The 20,940-nt window shown below is 36.0% G+C and overlaps 1 non-coding gene across 1 annotated transcript; it reads right to left on the bottom strand.

Annotated features, from left to right (window-relative positions):
• Window positions 1-6,288: 6,288 nt before the first annotated feature.
• On the bottom strand, window positions 6,289-6,396 carry LOC131180509 (small nucleolar RNA R71). Its single transcript, XR_009149276.1, has one exon. It is a non-coding gene; the product is annotated as a small nucleolar RNA R71 (small nucleolar RNA).
• Window positions 6,397-20,940: the final 14,544 nt, after the last annotated feature.

Raw genomic sequence — 20,940 nt, 5'->3', positions numbered from 1 at the left:
TCCAGATTCATATGTTTATAATAGATTTGAATTTATCTTCTTAAATCTATGTCCGTTAGAAATGAATCTAAGTTCTCTCATCAATATTGAGGTCTTAATTTATTAAATTTGGAGGGAGTATTGGTCAAATTATACTTTGAACTTATATAAGTTATTAGATTGCTTTACACATCAAAATGACTAGTTTATATTTTTAACCAGATACGGGCCCAATTATACAGTCTTATAAGTAGTTGAAACCTCAACCTAGTCCATGCTCTAATAACATGTTAAATTTAGAGGGAGTATTAGTTAAATTATAATTTATTTAATTCATTTTAATTTGAGTTTGTATAAGTTATTAAATTATTTTACACATTAAAATGATTAGCCAAATCAATGTTACAATCTAACTACTTATATTTACCCTTCAAATTTAGACTTTCCCAATGTAAGATTTATAATCTCAACACAATCTCTCATTATTGGGAGTCCTATCTTCCCTTAATGGAGTTTTGTTTTTATTTTTATTTCATGCAATTTTGATGAGCTTTTTGACAATTCAAAATATAATGTTGATCGTTGATTCTTCTAACAATGGAGACTAATAGTGTAATGGAGGTTGGTAGTGTAACCTATTGAAATTTAGTGGTTTAATCTTTTATGCAGGCACAGAGATAACAAGCTCCTAAAAGAGCCCGTTATTATTTATAGGATTATTCTTCTCTGCGTAAATAATCTTTTAACAGAAATTTTCAATTTTCTGTATTTATATTTTTTCTATAATTCTTATGGATGAATTGTTAAATTTAAAGAAAAAAATGAAAAAAATAAAAATTTTAATATTTAATATAGAAAAACAAAGTATAAATTTCTAATGACATTGATTTAAATTGTAACTTTGAAGTTAATCCTATCTAATAATTAACATTTATTATTAATTAATTAATTAGGAAACTGTTTGTAAATAATTAACTTGCCTTTTTTGAATTGCTAAAATTAACTTGCTAGTTCTCTCTCTTATCGTTCTATTTGGAAATTGTGATATTAACTTGACAAAGTCAAATCCATTGCATCATGAGGAAAGGGAATAGGATCTCCTATGGAAACTTCAAATCAAATTGAAAATATGCTGGAAAGGGTTTTTAATTTATTGATTAATCTTTAATTAATATGTGGCAGATGGGGTCTCAATATATTAATACCTGTTATTTTATCCGTGACAAATAAATTAAGAAGCCTAGAAGAGACATAAAAATGGAGAGAGTACATTAATTTCAAATTTTAAAGTCTTCGCAATTCAATCACTCAAACCTTACCAGAGAATTTTGGAGTAGAAGATTCATTGCAAAACAAGAATTTTTAGACCACACAGCAAAGATTTTTTTTTTTTTTTAAATTCTCATTGAAATTTAAATTCATTCAAATCTCACAATTGTAAAAATAATTTTGATATTGTTCAATAGGCTTAACTGTAAAATATATATATATTGAATTGTACATTTTGATATTTTTATTATTAATTTTGAGCTAATTTTAAAATTTAGTGTTTTTTTTAGCGAGACTTCAAAATTAGAAATTTGCAAGACTGATGTAGCAGATGACATAATAAAAATATTATTAATTTAGATGGTGTTACTAATGTGGTGGATAAGACGGCGATTGACTAATACATTGTTCTGATGTAGTAAAAATATTATTATTTTATATGTTTTTATAAAAGTGGCATAAACTTTAATAATAAAAAAATCAAATGTTTTCATTTTTTATCAATTTGTCACGACCCAACCTATGGGCCGGACCGGCACTAGGACCTGGGCCAGCCTAAAGCCCCCGAGGCCCGTAGTAAGCCTAACTGTTTATTAACCCAACTCTAAGGCCCATTTGGGCCCAAATTCAAGAAATCAAACGGACAGAGTCCGGCCATAAAATGGACTTTCCAACGGGGAGTTTTCGACTTACCCGACCTGTAAACACAATAAATACTCAATTGGGGAGCTCAGCTCACCCTCCACATACTCGTCAGCATAAAAATAAATGGGAGCTCAGCCCCCTCATCCAATCCATCAAACATGCATAGAATATTAAGTTTACAGGTCCAAAATAATAATTTAGATTACAGACCCAAATCAAATAAACATTTCTAACACATGCGGAAATTCTAAGATTTAATAAGTTTATACAAACATTAGTAATCGACCTGCGAGGGAGAAAGCAGGTTAACCTCAAAAATATCCTCCTGTGGCCTGGAAAAATTTTTGAACAGGAGTGAGCGTTCGACTCAGAGAGTAAAATATCAATTTTAACCATAATCTCTATAACTATCTAGTACTAATGCAACCTGTGGAGTGAAATGCAACAGCAACAACATTTTCACATCATAACATCAAAAAGGTAATTTGGAGCACTCACGCACCCGGTAGCATCAATCATAATATATGGGAGCTGATCCCCTATACAGCTCTCTTAAATCCAACCTGGTGCCAGCGAAGAACTCAAGCCGGACTTTCTCTTAATAAACCAAATCGGGGGTCCCAGCGAAGAACTCAAGCCGTGACTACCCCCCGAAGGATCGGGTCCCAGCGAAGAACTCAAGCCGTGACTACCCGTCCATAGTCCACACCACATCACACGCACACCAACGCACGCACACTGCTCCAAATTACCACAACAACATCATGGCACTTTAACAGTTATCAATGCAACATAAATCGTGCCTAGAGTTTAACTACATAAATATATGCATATAAGTGATGCATGGGCATGCTGAACATATAATAATATCGAAATTACAATTAAAATTAATATTTTACTCACAGACTTGACGACAATCACTGTGGCGGCTGGGCGGCGGCAGAAGGCTCTCCCGGCTCACCTGACAATTATATAACAATTATTTAAAACAATTGACTCAAAACAATTCAAGAAAAGACCAATAACGTCTAAGTCGTGCGAAAATCCGGTGAGTCTCCCCTATACCTAGGACCTATCCAACCTGCAAAAGGGCTCAAAACACACTTCTATATTCACAATCCATATGTCCACAACTCAATCATATCACACAGCCCCTCCTGGGCCCATCAAATCAATCATCCATCACAGTATGTAATATTTCAATTTAGTCCTTATAATTGACCATTTTTGCAAAAACTGCCCAAATAAGTTCTAAAAATTCTAAAACTTTGCCCCGCGGTCCTTAGCAATATTACTAAGCTATTGCAAAAAGAATCATAATTTTCTAAGCTACCACGAATATTTTATGGATTTTTAATCCTATTTAAGCACTAGAAAATTACGAAAAAGCAAGGTTCGGGTTTACCTTTGCCGATTCCGACTTCGGGAATGCGCTCGGGACGTCTGACAATGGGGGGCTAGCCAAAACCTCGGCCCAATTCGGAGACTTTTCCAGAATGCAGTGCGCCGAATTTCACGCACCGGTCAACTGTCGAATTTTCGCGAATTGAGGATACCTACACGAAGCACATAACACGGGGGTTAGTACATAAATTTTTCAGAATTTTCTAAGTTCATTAAATGCTCGGAAAAGCACTGCGAAGTTCCGTGGGACCCACTGAAAAACGGTGTCGGAAAAATTTGAAATTTATGTCGCCGCGAAGGTGGAGCGTGCTGGTACCCTCGGTTTTCTCGTGGGATTCACGATTTTCGAGAAATCTAGCCCAAAATTCGAAATGGGCTAAAAACTTCCCGAGCAAAAATTGGACAAACCGCTAGATGGATTTCGGCGTTCTTGGTGTCTATGGAAAGCTCTCGCAGAGTAGATAATTTTAGACACAAAACCCGGTCCAATTGGTGGCCGGATCGATCGAATTTTGGCCAGAGAAGCCGAAACGCCGCGCGCACGAGGGAGGGAATTCGCGCGCGGTTTCCGGCCGTTTGGGGCGGCGGCCGGCTGGCTGGGGAGGCTGGGTGGTGGCGCCGGTCGGCTGGGGTGGCAGGGGGAGGTGATGCGCACATTTTGCATAGTCATTTAGGTCTAATTTTATAACTATTTTATTTGATTATTAGTCATTTTTAGCTAATTTCATTAGTTAATTAGTTAGTTTTTCATAATTGTCGATTTTGGATTAATTTTTTATTTTTACTTTGTTTTGTAGGAAAAATGGTGTTTTTGAAGGACTGAAGAGAATTTTGCCATTGAGGAGTGTCTTCTACAGCCAAAGATGTCAAAAACAAGTTTTCAAGTGAAATATGCATTGACCAAATCGTGCATAACTTGCCGCATAAGCTATGCAGATCTGCATAAGGAGAAAGATCATCGTTTCCAACCAGTTAAATGTGCATAAGGAGATCGCATAGCTTATGCACATTCTCGCCTCCCTTATGCACCTTCACGGAATTGTGCATAACCTATGCACCAAGTCATGCAATTCGCATAAGTGACTCGAACCAGTAAAATCGCATAAGGAACTGCATAACTTATGCAGTCCACTTATGCAGTCCCATAAAGAGTTCATTAATGAGCTGGCAGAAGATTCCTTCAAATAATTCCTCCTAGAACATACCATTTTAGGGCTCCATGTCAGAAAAATGCTATAAATAGTCTCATTATCCCATTTTAGAAGAGGAGGACAAGGAGCAGAAAAAGAAAAGGGGAGTAGAGGCAGAATTTGAAGAGTCACTTTCACCTTCACACCATTTTCAACCAAGATTTGCAGATTTCTTTCTTCCCTTAAATTTTTCTATACTTCTAGTGTTTAATTTCTTATTTCTTAGCTTAGATTAAAGCTTTATTTCCATTTAAACTCAATATATCTTGTAAGCATTATGGATAGTGAGTAGTTTACTTTTGATTCTGGAGTAAGGGTTGTAATATTTGAGATATTTTGTGGATTTTGATTGGGTAATCCATATTTTGAGGTCTTAATGAGTTTTATTCATTTCTTGTATGCTTAATGACATGCTTAGTGTAGGATCCCATTAAGTGGTGTTCATAATCCATGGTTGAAGCACCGAAAGGAGAAGGCCTTGTGATAGATAATCAAGAAATTGGACTTAATTAACTTAGACCTAGAAATAGGCTAAGGATTAAGAGGATTCACAGATTAATTAAAGAACTTAATGGGTCTTAATTAATTCTAACTCCACGAAAGTAGGATTAGTTTGATTAAGGCACTCTTTGTCTCACTCGAAAGGGAATTCAAAGGATTTAAGAATTAATCTCCTTAAAACCCATAAGTTTCATAAGATTGGATAACCAATTTAAAATCCCAAAATAGCTCGAATATGAAATCCCGAACTCCGGAATCGCCTTTTTACCATTGTTAATTTCTAATCGAATTCAATCACTTGCCATTTTGAATATTGCCATATTTGAACTTGCTTATTTCAATTTGATGCAATTTTAGTTTAATTAATACATTGTTGAATAGAATATTGATTTTGCACATATAGATTTCACACTCCATTACCCATCAATTCATTACTTTAATTTCATAAATACTTCGATTTAGTCAACTTTTATATCAAAAATTCAATCATTAACACGACTCCTCGTGGGATCGATATCTTTTCTATACTACTTGTACGACCCGTGCACTTGCGGTAGGGACGCATCAAGTTTTTGGCGCCGTTGCCGGGGAGTTGTTTGTTTAAGATTGAATTCTTGATTATTTTAGTTGTTTTTAGTTTTATTTTTGTTATCTTTTCATTTTGTGTTTGTTTGTTCTTTTTCAGGTACTTTTAATCTTTTATGAGAAGAGCTAGAAGCTCAAGTGACACAACCTTATTGTTCAATCCAGAAATTGAGAAATTTTGTAAGGCCAACAAGAAAGAAACCAGAAAAAGAAAGGAAGCTTTGAGAGAAACCGAAATTGAAGCAGACATGGCTGATGAAAGAGTTAGAATTGGTGTTGGGAATGCTGGAAATGGTCAAAACAATGAAAATGAAGCCCAAGGGGAAGAAGTTGTTAATGCAAACGTGCCTAGGGGAAGTATGATGGATCATGCTTTTCCTCGTTTTGATGACTTGAGAGAGAGCATAGCAAGACCAAGGATTGATGCAAATAGCTACAAGATGGATTTTGGAGTTCTTCAAATGATTCAAAATTCTCAATTTGGAGGACATCCTTCTGAAAATCCACACACACACCTGAAGAAGTTTGCTATGATTTGCGACATGCAGAAACAACCTGGAGTGTCAGATGATGCAGCAAGATTGAAGCTATTCCCATTCTCTTTGAAAGATAGAGCATTGGATTGGCTTGATTCTTTACCTCACAACTCCATTACAAATTGGGAGCAACTCACTGATGCATTTCTTGCACAATATTTTCCACCTGGAAAAACTCAAGAGTTGAGGAATCAAATGACAGCTTTCAGACCAAGAGAGGATGAAACTCTATATGAGTCATGGATGAGATGGAAAGAATTAGAAAGATTATGCCCACATCATGCCATTCCAAAATGGATGATAATTCAGAATTTTTACACAAATGTCACTCCTCAATTAGAGGGATTATTGATGCTCAAACAGGAGGAGAATTTATTATTAAGCATGAAGATGAAGCTTATGAGCTATTGGAGAAAATTGCAAAGAATACTCATCTTTGGAGTAGTCCAAGAGGACCAGCTCCAACTCAAAAGAGGCAAGCTGCTGGAATGTATGATCTTGATCCATTCAACATGATTAATGCAAAGTTTGATGCACTTACAAATGTCCTTGCTAAGAAGATGGAAGATTTGAGTATGTTGGTTAGTTCATCATCATCAGCTGGAAGTTCACAACAAGTGGCTTATGCAGAGGAAACTACCAGCTGTGGAGTAGATTATGGAGAACAAGCAGCATATGTTGGTAATTATGGAAACAAGCAAATGGGGAATCCTTACTCTCAAACTTACAATTCAAATTGGAGGAATCATCCCAACTTTTCATGGGGAAATCAGCAAAGTCAAGTTCCATATCAGCAAAATAGGCAACCATTGCCTAATTTTCAGCAGAAAAATATGAACCCTCCACCAAAACAGCAAGAACGAAATTCCACCACTGAAGCTTTATTGCAACAGATTCTTGCTAACCAAAATAAGCATGATGAGGAGATGAGAGAGATGAAAGCAAGGCTGGAACAGATGCAAACACATAACAGAATGCTGGAAAACCAGATTGCACAACAAGCATCTTCCTCAAGTGCTAAATCTTTTGGAAAACTTCCAAGTCAACCAGAAAACCCAAGAGAGCAGTGTCAAGCTATTACTTTAAGAAGTGGGAAAGTTATAAATGATGAGAAGAGTGAAAACAGTGAGAAGAGAGAAAATGAGAAAGAAACTGATGAGAGTGAAAAACAAGAGAGTGCAGAAAAATGTAAAGAGAAAATTGAAGAGAAGGAAGAGAAATATATACCTCCTGAGCCCTATAAGCCACAACTTCCCTTTCCACAAAGATTTCACAAAGCCAAGCTTGATAGGCAATTTGGGAAGTTCTTAGAGGTTTTGAAGAAACTTTACATAAATGTGCCTTTTGTTGATGCTCTTTCACAAATGCCCTCTTATGCAAAATTCTTGAAAGAAATTCTCTCAAATAAGAGGAAACTTGAAGATGATGAAACTGTAGCTTTGACAGAAGAATGTAGTGCTATCCTCCAAAGGAAACTTCCTCCAAAGCTTAAGGATCCAGGGAGTTTTTCAATTCCATGCCACATTGGAGAGTCTTGTTCTACAAAAGCCTTATGTGATTTAGGGGCTAGTGTTAGCCTTATGCCCCTTTCCATTTATGAGAAGCTCAACATGGGAGATCTTAAACCAACCCACATTTCTCTTCAGTTAGCTGACAGGTCAATTAAGTATCCTGAAGGGATTTTGGAGAATGTGCCTCTGAAGGTTGGGAAGTTCTATATACCTGTTGACTTTGTCATCTTGGACATGGAGGAAGATTTTAATATTCCAATTATCTTGGGAAGGCCTTTCCTGGCTACAGCAGGAGCATTGATTGATGTGAAAGGAGAAAAGCTGACTCTTAGAGTTGGTGAAGAGCAATTGGTTTTCAATATTAATAATACTATGAAAAAGCATCATTCTGAAGCTGATACTTGCTTGAGAGTTGATATCATTGATGAGCTGGTTGAAGAACACTTCAGAAAGAAATATCCAGAAGATCCACTTGAAAATTGTTTGGTTCATGGAGGAGGCATAGATTATGACAACCCTCATGTAGCTGCATATGCTCAACACTTAGAGGGAAGTCCACCATTCATTTCTGCTCCAGTTTTTCAACTCACACAAAAGGAAAAAGTTGAATTTAAGCAACCATCATTCAAGGAAGAAGATGCACCTAAGGTAGAACTTAAGCAACTTCCTTCTCAGCTCAGGTATGAATTTCTTGGCACTAATAACACTTATCCAGTAATTGTAAATGCAAATTTGAGTACTTTAGAGGCTGATAAGTTGTTAAGAGTGTTGAGGCAATTTAGGAAAGTCTTAGGATACACCATAGATGACATTAAGGGAATAAGCCCACATTTTTGCATGCATAGAATCATTTTGGAAGAAAATTGTAAAACATCTATTGAACATCAGAGGAGGTTGAACCCAAATATGAAAGAAGTTGTTAAAAAGGAAATTTTGAAGTTGCTTGATGCAGGGATCATATATCCCATCTCGCATAAGATTTGGGTGAGCCCAAGACATGTTGTTCCAAAAAGGGTGGAATAACAGAGTCAAAAATGAAAATAATGAATTAATTCCCACGTAATGCTGACTAGTTGGCGAATGTGCATAGATTACAGAAAATTAAATGTTGCCACTAGAAAAGATCACTTCCCACTTCCCTTCATTGATCAGATGTTGGAAAGACTAGCTAGGCATTCTTACTTTTGCTATTTAGATGGATATTCAGGTTTTTTTCAAATCCCTATCCATCCAAATGATCAAGAGAAAACCACTTTTACTTATCCATATGGAACCTTTGCTTATAGGAGGATGCCATTTGGGTTGTGTAATGCACCAGCCACTTTTCAAAGGTGCATGATGGCAATCTTCTCAGATTTCATTGAAGACATAATGGAGGTTTTTATGGACGATTTTTCTGTTTATGGATCTTCATTTGATATATGCTTGGCTAACCTTTCTAGAGTTTTGCAGCGATGTGCAGATACTGACCTTGTGTTAAACTAGGAAAAGTGTCATTTCATGGTTCAGGAAGGGATAGTGCTTGGACATTTGGTGTCTAACAGAGGAATAGAGGTTGATAAAGCCAAAGTTGAAGTGATAGAGAAGATGGCTCCTCCTACCAATGTCAAAGGAATTCGAAGTTTCCTAGGACACGCCGGGTTCTACAGACGCTTTATCAAGGATTTTTCTAAAATAGCCAAACCTTTGTCTAATTTGTTAAGTAATGACACACCATTTGTATTTGACCAAGAGTGTTTGGATGCCTTTTGCAGGTTGAAGCAAGCTCTTATCACTGCACCAATCATGCAACCACCTGATTGGAGCCTACCTTTTGAAATTATGTGTGATGCTAGCAACTATGCAATTGAGGCTGTTCTTGGTCAAAGAAAGGACAAAAAGGCTTATGTTATTTATTATGCTAGTAGAACACTGGATAAGGCTCAAACAAATTATGCAACAACTGAAAAGGAATTTTTAGCAATTATCTTTGCATTGGAAAAATTCAGACCTTACATTATTGATTCAAAGGTGGTTATGTTTTCAGATCATGCAGCCATCAGGTATTTGCTCCGTAAAAAGGAGGCTAAGCCTAGGCTCATTAGGTGGATTCTGATGTTACAAGAATTTGATTTGGAGATTAGAGATAAGAAGGGAGCTGAAAATGTAGTTGCTGATAATCTTAGTAGGTTGAAATTGGATGATGAAGAATTGGATGAAATCCCTATTGATGAGTTTTTCTTGGATGAACAACTTTTCTCTCTTGTTGCTAAACTACCTTGGTATGCAGACTTTGTGAATTATCTATCTTGTGGAGTTTTACCTCTAGGAATGACATGGCAACAAAAGAAAAAGTTTTTGCATGAGGTGAAGTTTTATAGATGGGATGACCCTTTACTCTTTAGGAGATGCTGTGATGGTTTAATAAGGAGATGTATTCCTGAAGAGGTACAGAGTATTATGCATCATTGCCATGCTTCTGATTATGGAGGACATTTTGGAATCTCTAAAACAGCTAGTAAAATTTTGCAAGCTGGTTTCTTTTGGCCAAATCTTTTTAAGGATGTGAGGAGATTTGTGTTGGATTGTGATAAATGTCAAAGGAGTGGAAATTTGTCAAAAAGAGATCAAATGCCCCTAAATAATATTCTTGAAGTGGAATTGTTTGATGTTTGGGGAATAGATTTTATGGGGCCATTCCCTCCTTCATATGGTAATAGATACATCTTAGTTGGGGTTGACTATGTGTCAAAGTGGGTGGAAGCTATTGCAACTCCAACTAATGATGCTAGAGTGGTAGTGAAATTCTTGAAGAAATTTGTCTTGAGCAGATTTGGAGCTCCTAGGGCTATAATTAGTGATGGGGGTTCCCATTTTTGTAATAAGCAATTTGAGAGCTTAATGAGGAAGTATGGTGTAGTGCACAAGATAGCTACCCCATACCACCCTCAAACTTCATGACAAGTTGAAATTTCTAACAGAGAGCTCAAGCATATTTTGGAGAAAACAGTGAATAATTCTCGGAAAGATTGGTCTATCAAACTAGATGATGCTTTATGGGCATATAGGACTGCCTACAAAACCCCTATAGGAACTACTCCCTTTAGGTTGGTGTATGGTAAGTCTTGTCATTTACCTGTGGAGCTAGAACATAGAGCATATTGGGCCATTCAAACCTTGAATTTTGATCTTAAGCAAGCTGGTGAGAAAAGGTTGTTACAACTTAATGAGCTTGAGGAATTGAGGATGGATGCTTATGAAAGTGCCCGTATTTACAAAGAAAGAACTAAAGTCTTGCATGATAAGCACCTTAGGAAAAAGAAATTTAAAGAAGGTGATTCAGTTTTGTTGTTCAACTCAAGATTGAAATTGTTCCCTGGAAAACTCAAGTCAAGGTGGACTGGTCCATATAGAGTTTCTAAGGTTTTCCCTTATGGAGCAATTGAAATTTGGAGTGAAAAATCTGGGAATTTTAAGGTCAATGGGCATAGATTGAAACATTACATAACTGGAGACCCAATAATAGGAGCAAGCTGTTACAAGCTCTCCAATCCCTCACCTCTTTTCAGTGAAATTCATGAAGAGTCCAGCTAAGGACTATAAATTAGCCCTCTTGGGAGGCATCCCAAGTCCTTTTATTTTGCTTTTGCTAATTTACTTTCATTCTCATTGATTTTGTTTTATCTTAAATCTCCCCAAATTCAATTTTTGACATTGTTAAATGTTGTCCCTTGTAGATGTAATTCAATGAAGAAAGGCTGGTGAACTGTTGGGGAAGTGATTCTTAACTTGAAAATTTTATCCTTCAAAAGAACTGATTGGTTTTTGCTGCATAACCTGTGCAGGAGCTGCAATCTGGTTTATGCAGAGGTAAAGTACAATCTGCAGCAGATAGATTCTGTCCTTGGGCTGCTATCTGGTTTATGCAGAGCAAACAAAATGGAATCTGCAGCAAAAAGGGTGTTTGCAGCAGATGGCTTATGTTCTTGGTGAGGTTGGGTGTGTAACTTTTAAGTATATGTGCCTTGAATGTTAATATGGTGGTAAGTTGGTCATCTTTGTAGTTTTGAGATTATTTGGGTTGTAGGATTCAAGGTAGAAATGCTGCATTTTCTTGGCAAAACTTGGAGAGTTCATTTCTCATTTGTGGTTAGATGCAACTTTATGCAGATTTTATGGAGTTTTATGTGCTAAATGTTGATTTGCAGAATTTGAGTCAAAATGGCATAGTTCTCAAAAGTCTTTTATGTGAGATCAATGTTTACATGCTTGTGTGATGCCTTTTTGATACACTTTGTATATATTGATGTGTTTTTGGTGAAAATTTCTCATGGTTTATGCTTCATGGAATTATATTTCTTCATTCTAGGGTATTTTTCACACTTGCAAATCATGTTCCATTGCAATCTTAATCTTGTTGAATTGTGCATAAACAACTGCATAGCTTATGCAATCTTGCATAACCATAATTCTTGCCATTTTTCACCTTTATTATAAGTGCATAAGGAAAGAGCATAGCTTATGCAACTCTACATAGCCTAATTTTGTCAAATTTCACATCTTTCGAAACTTGCATAAGCAGCGTGCATGACCTATGCACATTTGCATAACTTCAAATTCTTCATTTTCTCTCTCTGCCGAAGTTTGCATAAGGGGAGTGCATAACTTATGCACTTCCGCATGACCAAAAACTCTGACTCTCAAAAACTGCCGAGGGGTGCATAAGCAGAGTGCATAGCTTATGCACTTCTGCATGACCAGAAACCCAGAAAAACCAAACTTGCCGAGGGTTGCATAAGCAGAGTGCATAGCTTATGCACTTCTGCATAACCAAAGACTCTGAATTTCAAAAGCTGCCGAGACATGCATAAGCAGAGTGCATAGCTTATGCACTTCTGCATGACCTCATACTCTGAATCTCAAAACCCACCGAAGACTGCATAAGCAGAGTGCATAGCTTATGCACATCTGCATGACCACCAACCCAAATTCAAAAAAAAAATTGCCGAAGAATGCATAAGGAAGGTGCATGACCTATGCACTTCTGCATGACCCGATTCTCTGAAAAACCAATTCTGCCGAGAGATGCATAAGGGGAGTGCATGACTTATGCACTCCCGCATGACTTCACCTCCCAAATTTCAAAAGTTGCCGAGACCTGCATAAGCAACGTGCATGGCCTATGCACTTCTGCATGACATATTTTCCTGAACTTCAAAACAGGGCAACACTTGCATAAACTGGTGCATAAGCTATGCACATGCACTTTCCCCTTATGCAGTCTTTTACAAAACCCATTTAAATCAAAATTTTTTTTCCTTTTTCTTTCCCACCTTCACCCCAATAAACCCTGTTCACTGTCCTTCTTCTCTCACAATCCTCATTCCGGCATAACTCCTCCTCCTCACACCTTCTTCTCCATTTCGATTCTCACTACATTTGCCCTAATTCTCATTCTTCTTCGATTTTCATTTCCGCCCTTATCTCTCCATCTTCTCCATCGGCAATGGAGTCCCCACCCCATTCCCGTCCAGCTTCTCCTCTCGAAGTCTCGCCATTGTCAACGATACCCCCCACTCCCAATTCTCCTCCACAAGCGACACCCCCACCACCTCCCCCAACCACATACAAATGTAAAATCCGGTCAAAATCTATGCGACCCATGTCCTCTGCCCCTCCTCTGTCCAAACGCAAAGACCCACCCACCCCATTATCGGAACTGCCACCCAAAAAGCCAAAAGCTCCAGCCTCTACACCCTCTTCCAGCAAAAAGACAATTTCGGCAGCCTCACATGTATCAAAGCTACCCTGGCCTCTTCCTGATACAATTCAAAAAGCAGCTTTTAAGCAACTCAAGGATAGAAGGGTACAACCCACTAGGTATATATCTGCCGATTCTCTACAATCCCTTGGTTTATTTGACAATGTAGTTGCATATCTTGATGGGATGGGTTGGATGGAATTTGTGCATAAACAGGAGATTGTTTATCCAACTCTAGTTTTGGAGTTTATTTCTTCATTCTCTGCTACCCTTAAATTGCATGATGTAGACCATAGGCCAATTATGAAATTTAGATGCTTGGGGCAAAATAGAGAGCTGTCATTGGACCAATTTCATAGCATTTTTGGTTTTGCAATTGATGGGTTATTTAGAGTACCACATACTGGAGTAGAGGTAGCCAACAAGGGCATTTGGAATGCTGCCCAATTTTGGAGAATAATCACAAACCAACCTCAAACTTTCTCTGCTGGAAGATCAAAAACATCCCAAATACTTGACCCTGCACTTAGGTTTATTCATAGGCTGATTGCTAGCACCATATTGGGCAGAGGGACTAGTTCTGGTGCTGTGGGAAAATCTGAACTATTTATGTTATGGTGTGCATTTCACAAAGTTAAGGTTTCTCCTGGTTATTTCTTTTGTGAGCATGTGCTGCATATTGCCACCAAATCCATAGGTGACATTGTTTTGGGTGGGCTCATCACTGTCATAGCCAAGCATTTTGGTTTTAATCCTGCAGAGCACTCAATACCAGCACTTGTGGACACTTTATATTTTGATACTGCACACTTAACTAAAACAGGGTTCAATTTGTCATATTTTGATACTACCCAACCTGCAGCAGAAACTGAGCCCATTGCACAACCAGAAACCCAACCTTTCCCATCAGTTCCACAACACCCTACTACACCCACCCCACCCCCTCAGCCTGCACAAGACACCCCAGCAGCCTCCGCTCAGCCCATACCTCCTACAACTGAACCTTCCTCATCCACAGCCCCTCCTGCATTCAACACTAAAGCCTTATTCACCTATCTTGACAGGCTTAGTGATGATATATACTTTGTGGATAGGAAGCTTGACACTGGTCTTGATACACTCAAGGATCATCATGATCACCTATTTGACCTTGTCATGGAAACCAGGGACAAGCAGAAAGAATTGAAGGAAATGGTGAAGCAACTCATGATCTTTTTGGGCATGCCACCCCCACCTCCATCACCTCCTCCAAAGACCATCATTTCGACAATGCAAGAAGCAGCCACCATTTCTTAGCAACATCCTTGGACAAAGGCAAAACAATAGACATAGATTAGCTTCTGTTTTACTTTTGTTCAATCTTGTAGGACCTTTTCTTTGTAAATATGTTCAAACATTTATAGTTTGTTTCAAATTATGTTTGTTTGTTTTGAATTAGTTTGTTTTAAATTCTGTTTTTCTTGAAGTTTTATTAGATAGCTATTACATTAGTCTTCTTTGATTTTCATTGCACTTATTGCCCTTTTGTACATATTTGCCCATCCTCTGTATATATTTCAATACTTCTACTGCTGGTTGTACATTTCCCTTGCCAATTCCCATGCAGCAGCTTTTGTATACACTGCACAGGCTATGAATTTCCTCATGCAACTGTTTTGCATAGCCTGTGCAACCCTTTCTGCTACTTATGCAACACTGCACAGGTTGTATTCCCCTTATGCAACTGTCCTGCATAGCCTATGCAACATATATTGCCTCTTATGCAGCACCGCACGACTTATGCACCTTACTTATGCACATGTTCTGGACAGCACTTAACTCTGCATAACCTGTGCAGTTTCTTATGCATCCCTTTATCTTGAATTCTCATCTGCTCCATACCAGGTAACTCTTTCTTTTTGCTCTTAATCTTTACAATTCCTGGTAATTACTATTTGCTTTGACTTTTTTTAATACATTGCATGAGACATTGAGGACAATGTCCAATTTTGAGTTTGGGGGTGCACATTCTGATTTTTGCTTGATTTTTGCTTCATTTTTCACATTTTGAGTATAGGAACATCTCATCCCATTTCATTTACATATATTGTAAATATTTTACATATACATCCATACATACATATACATAACACATTTACACACACATTATACATCACTTAGAAATTGTACACATTGCATACAAATAGACTTCCTCCATTTAGTTAATGCATTACTCATTTTTAGGAATCATGCATCATGCATTAAAATCTTTTGCCAAACCCCTTGAGTATTGAAAATGTGCCTATGAGAGTGATTTGACTCACCTTTTAGTTGGGTTTGTGGATTGAAAGTTTCCTAAGAGGTGCAAAGTTTTGAAGTGTTATCCCTTGCCTATATCTTCTTAGCCAAAAAGCCACCCAACTAGTCATTTGGAGATGGAAGTGTTTAGAGGGAGTTATTGGATATAAGGTAGTGAAATGATGTCTCACCAATCCTAGAACAAATTTTCTAAACCTTTCAAGGCGAAATACCAGCTTGTACTTGAAAAGAGAGATGATTAGGCATTCTTTGATTTAAAACTTTCTCATTTTAAACCTTTGGCCCTTTTTCTTAATTAAAATTGACCCTTGCAAACCCCTTTGAGCCTTTTTATCCCTAATTTTTCTTGAAATCCTATTTACTACCTAGCCAATGAACCAAACACTTCAACCCTTTTCATGAGAATAATATTGAATATTAGGTACACTTTCTAAAAAAAAAGAGAAAAAGAAAAAAATATACAATAAAAGGGAGAAGAAGTGCTTGTCATCTTGTAAAAGTGCTAGTATATGTACTTTTCATTATTGTCATTCAAATTGAAAGAAATCCACCAAAAGTATTAAAAAAAATGAGTTTGGGGGTGGCAAATTCTAGGGACAAGCATCAAAAGAAAATACAAAGTACAAGTCTAAAGTATCAAAATGTCCCTCCATTTTATGTGTCTTGTAAGATATGCTAGCACTTGACAATCCTCATTGTGTATTTCTTTCTCCTATGTATAAAAAAAGAGAGAAAAAGATATAATAAAGTGTACCTTATGTTTCAAAATTGAAAATATTCTCATGCTTTGAATACTTTTTACCCATCTTTCTTCTTAGCCTCATTTTTGAACCCCATGGCCCCATTACATCCCTAAAAAGACCTTTGATCTCTTAATAGTATTTGCTACATTAGTGGAGATAGGAATAGGGAATTTGCCTATGGGATTGAAAAATTATCCATTCATTCATTTAATTCCATCATTCTATATAGAGACACTTTGACTATTGATTGTTCTAGAATTCCTTTTGAGCATGACTCTCTCTCTTTTGATTGGTTGGTTTGGGGATTTTGAATGATAATTGACTTGATGGCTAAGCGGTGAAAGCTTGGATAAGCATTAGATTCTTTGCATTTTGAATGATGGGTATATGGATTGTTGGTATGGCTAAAGGTGTGTTTAGTTACTTTAATAGGTAATTTTCATAGCTCTTTGGATAAGGCACCCCTAAAAATTTTGCATTACATTTTAAAGTTTGCTTGAGGACAAGTAAAAGCTTGAGTTTGGGGGTATTTGATGCGCACATTTTGCATAGTCATTTAGGTCTAATTTCATAACTATTTTATTTGATTATTAGTCATTTTTAGCTAATTTCATTAGTTAATTAGTTAATTTTTCATAATTGTCGATTTTGGATTAATTTTTGATTTTTACTTTGTTTTGTAGGAAAAATGGTGTTTTTGAAGGACTGAAGAGAATTTTGCCATTGAGGAGTGTCTTCTACAGCCAAAGATGTCAAAAACAAGTTTTCAAGCTGAAATATGCATTGACCAAACTGTGCATAACTTGCCGCATAAGCTATGCAGATCTGCATAAGGAGAAAGATCATCGTTCAGAACCACCAAATGTGCATAAGGAGATCGATAGCTTATGCACATTCTCGCCTCCCTTATGCACCTTCACGGAATTGTGCATAACCTATGCACCAAGTCATGCAGTTTCGCATAAGTGACTCAGAACCAGCCGAAAACTGCATAAGGGACTGCATAACTTATGCAGTCCACTTATGCAGTCCCATAAAGAGTTCATTAATGAGCTGGCAGAAGATTCCTTCAAATAATTCCTCCTAGAACATACCATTTTAGGGCTCCATGTCAGAAAAATGCTATAAATAGTCTCATTATCCCATTTTAGAAGAGGAGGACAAGGAGCAGAAAAAGAAAAGGGGAGTAGAGGCAGAATTTGAAGAGTCACTTTCACCTTCACACCATTTTCAACCAAGATTTGCAGATTTCTTTCTTCCCTTAAATTTTTCTATACTTCTAGTGTTTAATTTCTTATTTCTTAGCTTCGATTAAAGCTTTATTTCCATTTAAACTCAATATATCTTGTAAGCATTATGGATAGTGAGTAGTTTACTTTTGATTATGGAGTAAGGGTTGTAATATTTGAGATATTTTGTGGATTTTGATTGGGTAATCCATATTTTGAGGTCTTAATGAGTTTTATTCATTTCTTGTATGCTTAATGACATGCTTAGTGTAGGATCCTATTAAGTGGTGTTCATAATCCATGGTTGAAGCACCGAAAGAAGAAGGCCTTGTGATAGATAATCAAGAAATTGGACTTAATTAACTTAGACCTAGAAATAGGCTAAGGATTAAGAGGATTCACATATTAATTAAAGAACTTAATGGGTCTTAATTAATTCTAACTTCATGAAAGTAGGATTAGTTTGATTAAGGCACTCTTTGTCTCACTCGAAAGGGAATTCAAAGGATTTAAGAATTAATCTCCTTAAAACCCATAAGTTTCATAAGATTGGATAACCAATTTAAAATCCCAAAATAGCTCGAATATGAAATCCCGAACTTCGGAATCGCCTTTTTACCACTGTTAATTTCTAATCGAATTCAATCACTTGCCATTTTGAATATTACCATATTTGAACTTGCTTATTTCAATTTGATGCAATTTTAGTTTAATTAATACATTGTTGAATAGAATATTGATTTTGCACATATAGATTTCACACTCCATTACCCATCAATTCATTACTTTAATTTCATAAATACTTCGATTTAGTCAACTTTTATATAAAAAATTCAATCATTAACACGACTCCTCGTGGGATCGATATCTTTTCTATACTACTTGTACAACCCGTGCACTTGCGGTAGGGACGCATCAGGAGGTGGCTGGCCGGCGGCAGGGGCAGGGGGAGAGAGAAAACGGGAGGAAGAGAGAAGAGGGAAGGGACGCGCGCGGGAGGAAGAAAAAGGGAAGGGAGCCGGTCCGATTCGAACGGTCCGATCCGGTCTGGTTCAATTCGGCCGGTCCGATTCAAGATACAAAATTTTGAATTTTTACTCTTCCTCGGGACCGAAAACGAGGTCCAAAAATTCCGAAAAAAATTCCAAGAAACTCAGAAAAATACGTAGACTCCAAATATATTTTTAGTTTTGCCACGTGGTCTTTAAATTAATTTTTTAAAAATCATCAAAGTTTATATTTTCAGAAAATCGAACCCGATTTTTAAAATCCGAAAAATCTCAAAAAAAAATTTCAAAAATTTAATAAAATTAAAATACCAAAAATGCTCATAAAATTTAAAATTTTGGGGTGTTACACAATTTTAGCTAATTTTATTTGACTTTTATTAATTTTAACAAATTATATTTTGATGGGAAGAGATACACAGAGAGGTAGGTAGAAGGCAAGTGAGAGATGTCATTTTTAAAAAAAAAATTTATATAATTTAGTATAATAAAATATAATTTATTATTATTTTCAAAGATTGTAGCTCTCTCTTCCCCAATCTCTACCTACCTCTCTCTTTGTATCTCTCTCTCTTTGTGTCAATTTTTGCCATCTCTCTCTGGAAAATGATAAATTATTTTTATTAAAAATATAATTTAAAAATAATAAACTATTTTTATTATAGAGAGAGGAGCAGGTGAAGTGTCGCCGGGGTGGGGGGGGGAGGGGAGGAGAGGGGGAGGGGGGCGCGGTTGCGGGGAGAGACACTTCCTCTAAAATTTAAATCTCTCTCTATCTCTCTCTTTGTATGTGTTATTTTTAAGAGAGAGAACCTCTCTCCCTCATGCTCTAGCTACCTCTCTCTGTGTCTCTCCTCTCATTCAAATAGAATTGGCAAAAAATCAACAAAAATAAACAAAATGTTAGTTTTTTTATTATCAAAATTTGCACTACATCATTTACAATGTCTTAGCCAGTTGCAATGTCATTCGCTACATCAGCAATACTTTATAAAATAATAATATTTTAGCCACATTATGCCCCCATTAGCTTCCCAAATTCTCAATTTTAAGGCTAATCAAAATAAATAGTAAACTTTAAAATTGAATCAAAATTAAAAAAAAAAAAGCCAAAATTGACTATTAACGTAGTGGTTAGACTTTTTTTTTTGACAGTTTAGCTTATTCAATATTACGAAAAATTATAAATCAATTTTTTAACTTTTTCTCATCTTTTATTGCTAAAAAAATATAAAATAATGTTCACTCACACACATATATAGAGAACAAAAACTTAATTTTTATCTCAAAGAGTAAATCAGGAAAAGCAATGCATTCATAAAAATATTAATAGATAAAATATGTTCGGATAATATATATATATATATATATATATATATATTCCACCTCTAAAATGTGTTATTAATATATAACCGATTTCAGTTAGTTTAAAATTAAGATTTATTAATTGATTAGTCAATGAGAGATGTCTAAATAGAGAGACGAGGCGAAAAAAAAAAAAAAACAAGACATATCCTTCGATTGTTCTCTCAATATAAAAATAAAAGTCTAAAATTAGCAGTCTCAATCAAATTTCATTCTTCAATAAAATTTTTCTCTGCAGAAGTTTCCACCTGAATTCTAAAATCGCTTCCATAGTTGAAAAGTATTTACATGTTCTATTGTTATTATTTGAGTTGAAAAGTATTATTTTAAATGTATTAATTAGAAGCTATTTAAAAATAAAAATTTAAAATAATTAATTTATTTTTTAATAATATCTAAATATTATTTTTCTAAAAAAAAAAAATTAGAATCACAATAGACTCTCTAATTATATGGTGTCATGGATAACTTTTATTAATTATGTTATTTTGTATGACTCTTTTATTTGAGATTCATTTTCATAAATTGAGGTGAATTCTACATAAATTTGTAAAGAAATAATAATAATAAATTTTCTACTCTCCGCCAAGAGCCAACCATCTGGTCTGTATTGAGGCAAAGTCCAGGCTTTTCTTTTTTGCTTCCCATAGGCCCATGACAGAGGAAAGGGAAGATTGGGCTTTTAGCCCATTTTTAATGTTTAGGGGAACATTGATATATGATACTTTTTAAAGAAATTTCTAGCCTATCCCATTAGAGGGCTCAGCCTTCTTCCTCTAGCACAGCTCCGTCGAAGCCTTTTTTTCCAATGTTACCTTAACATGCTAGAAGGGGCTCTGGGATCCCTCAGTCTCCCCCAGCTCTATATTTAAAATAAAAGAATTTAATTTTTTAAATTAAAAAAAAATACAATTTAAAAGAAATATAAATCAAATATA

The sequence above is a fragment of the Hevea brasiliensis genome, chromosome 5 (genome assembly GCF_030052815.1).
Source record: "Hevea brasiliensis isolate MT/VB/25A 57/8 chromosome 5, ASM3005281v1, whole genome shotgun sequence".
NCBI classification, from domain to species: Eukaryota; Viridiplantae; Streptophyta; class Magnoliopsida; order Malpighiales; family Euphorbiaceae; genus Hevea; species Hevea brasiliensis.
The sequence above is the reverse complement of the archived record's forward strand: the minus strand, read 5'-3'. Positions and strand labels throughout refer to the sequence as shown.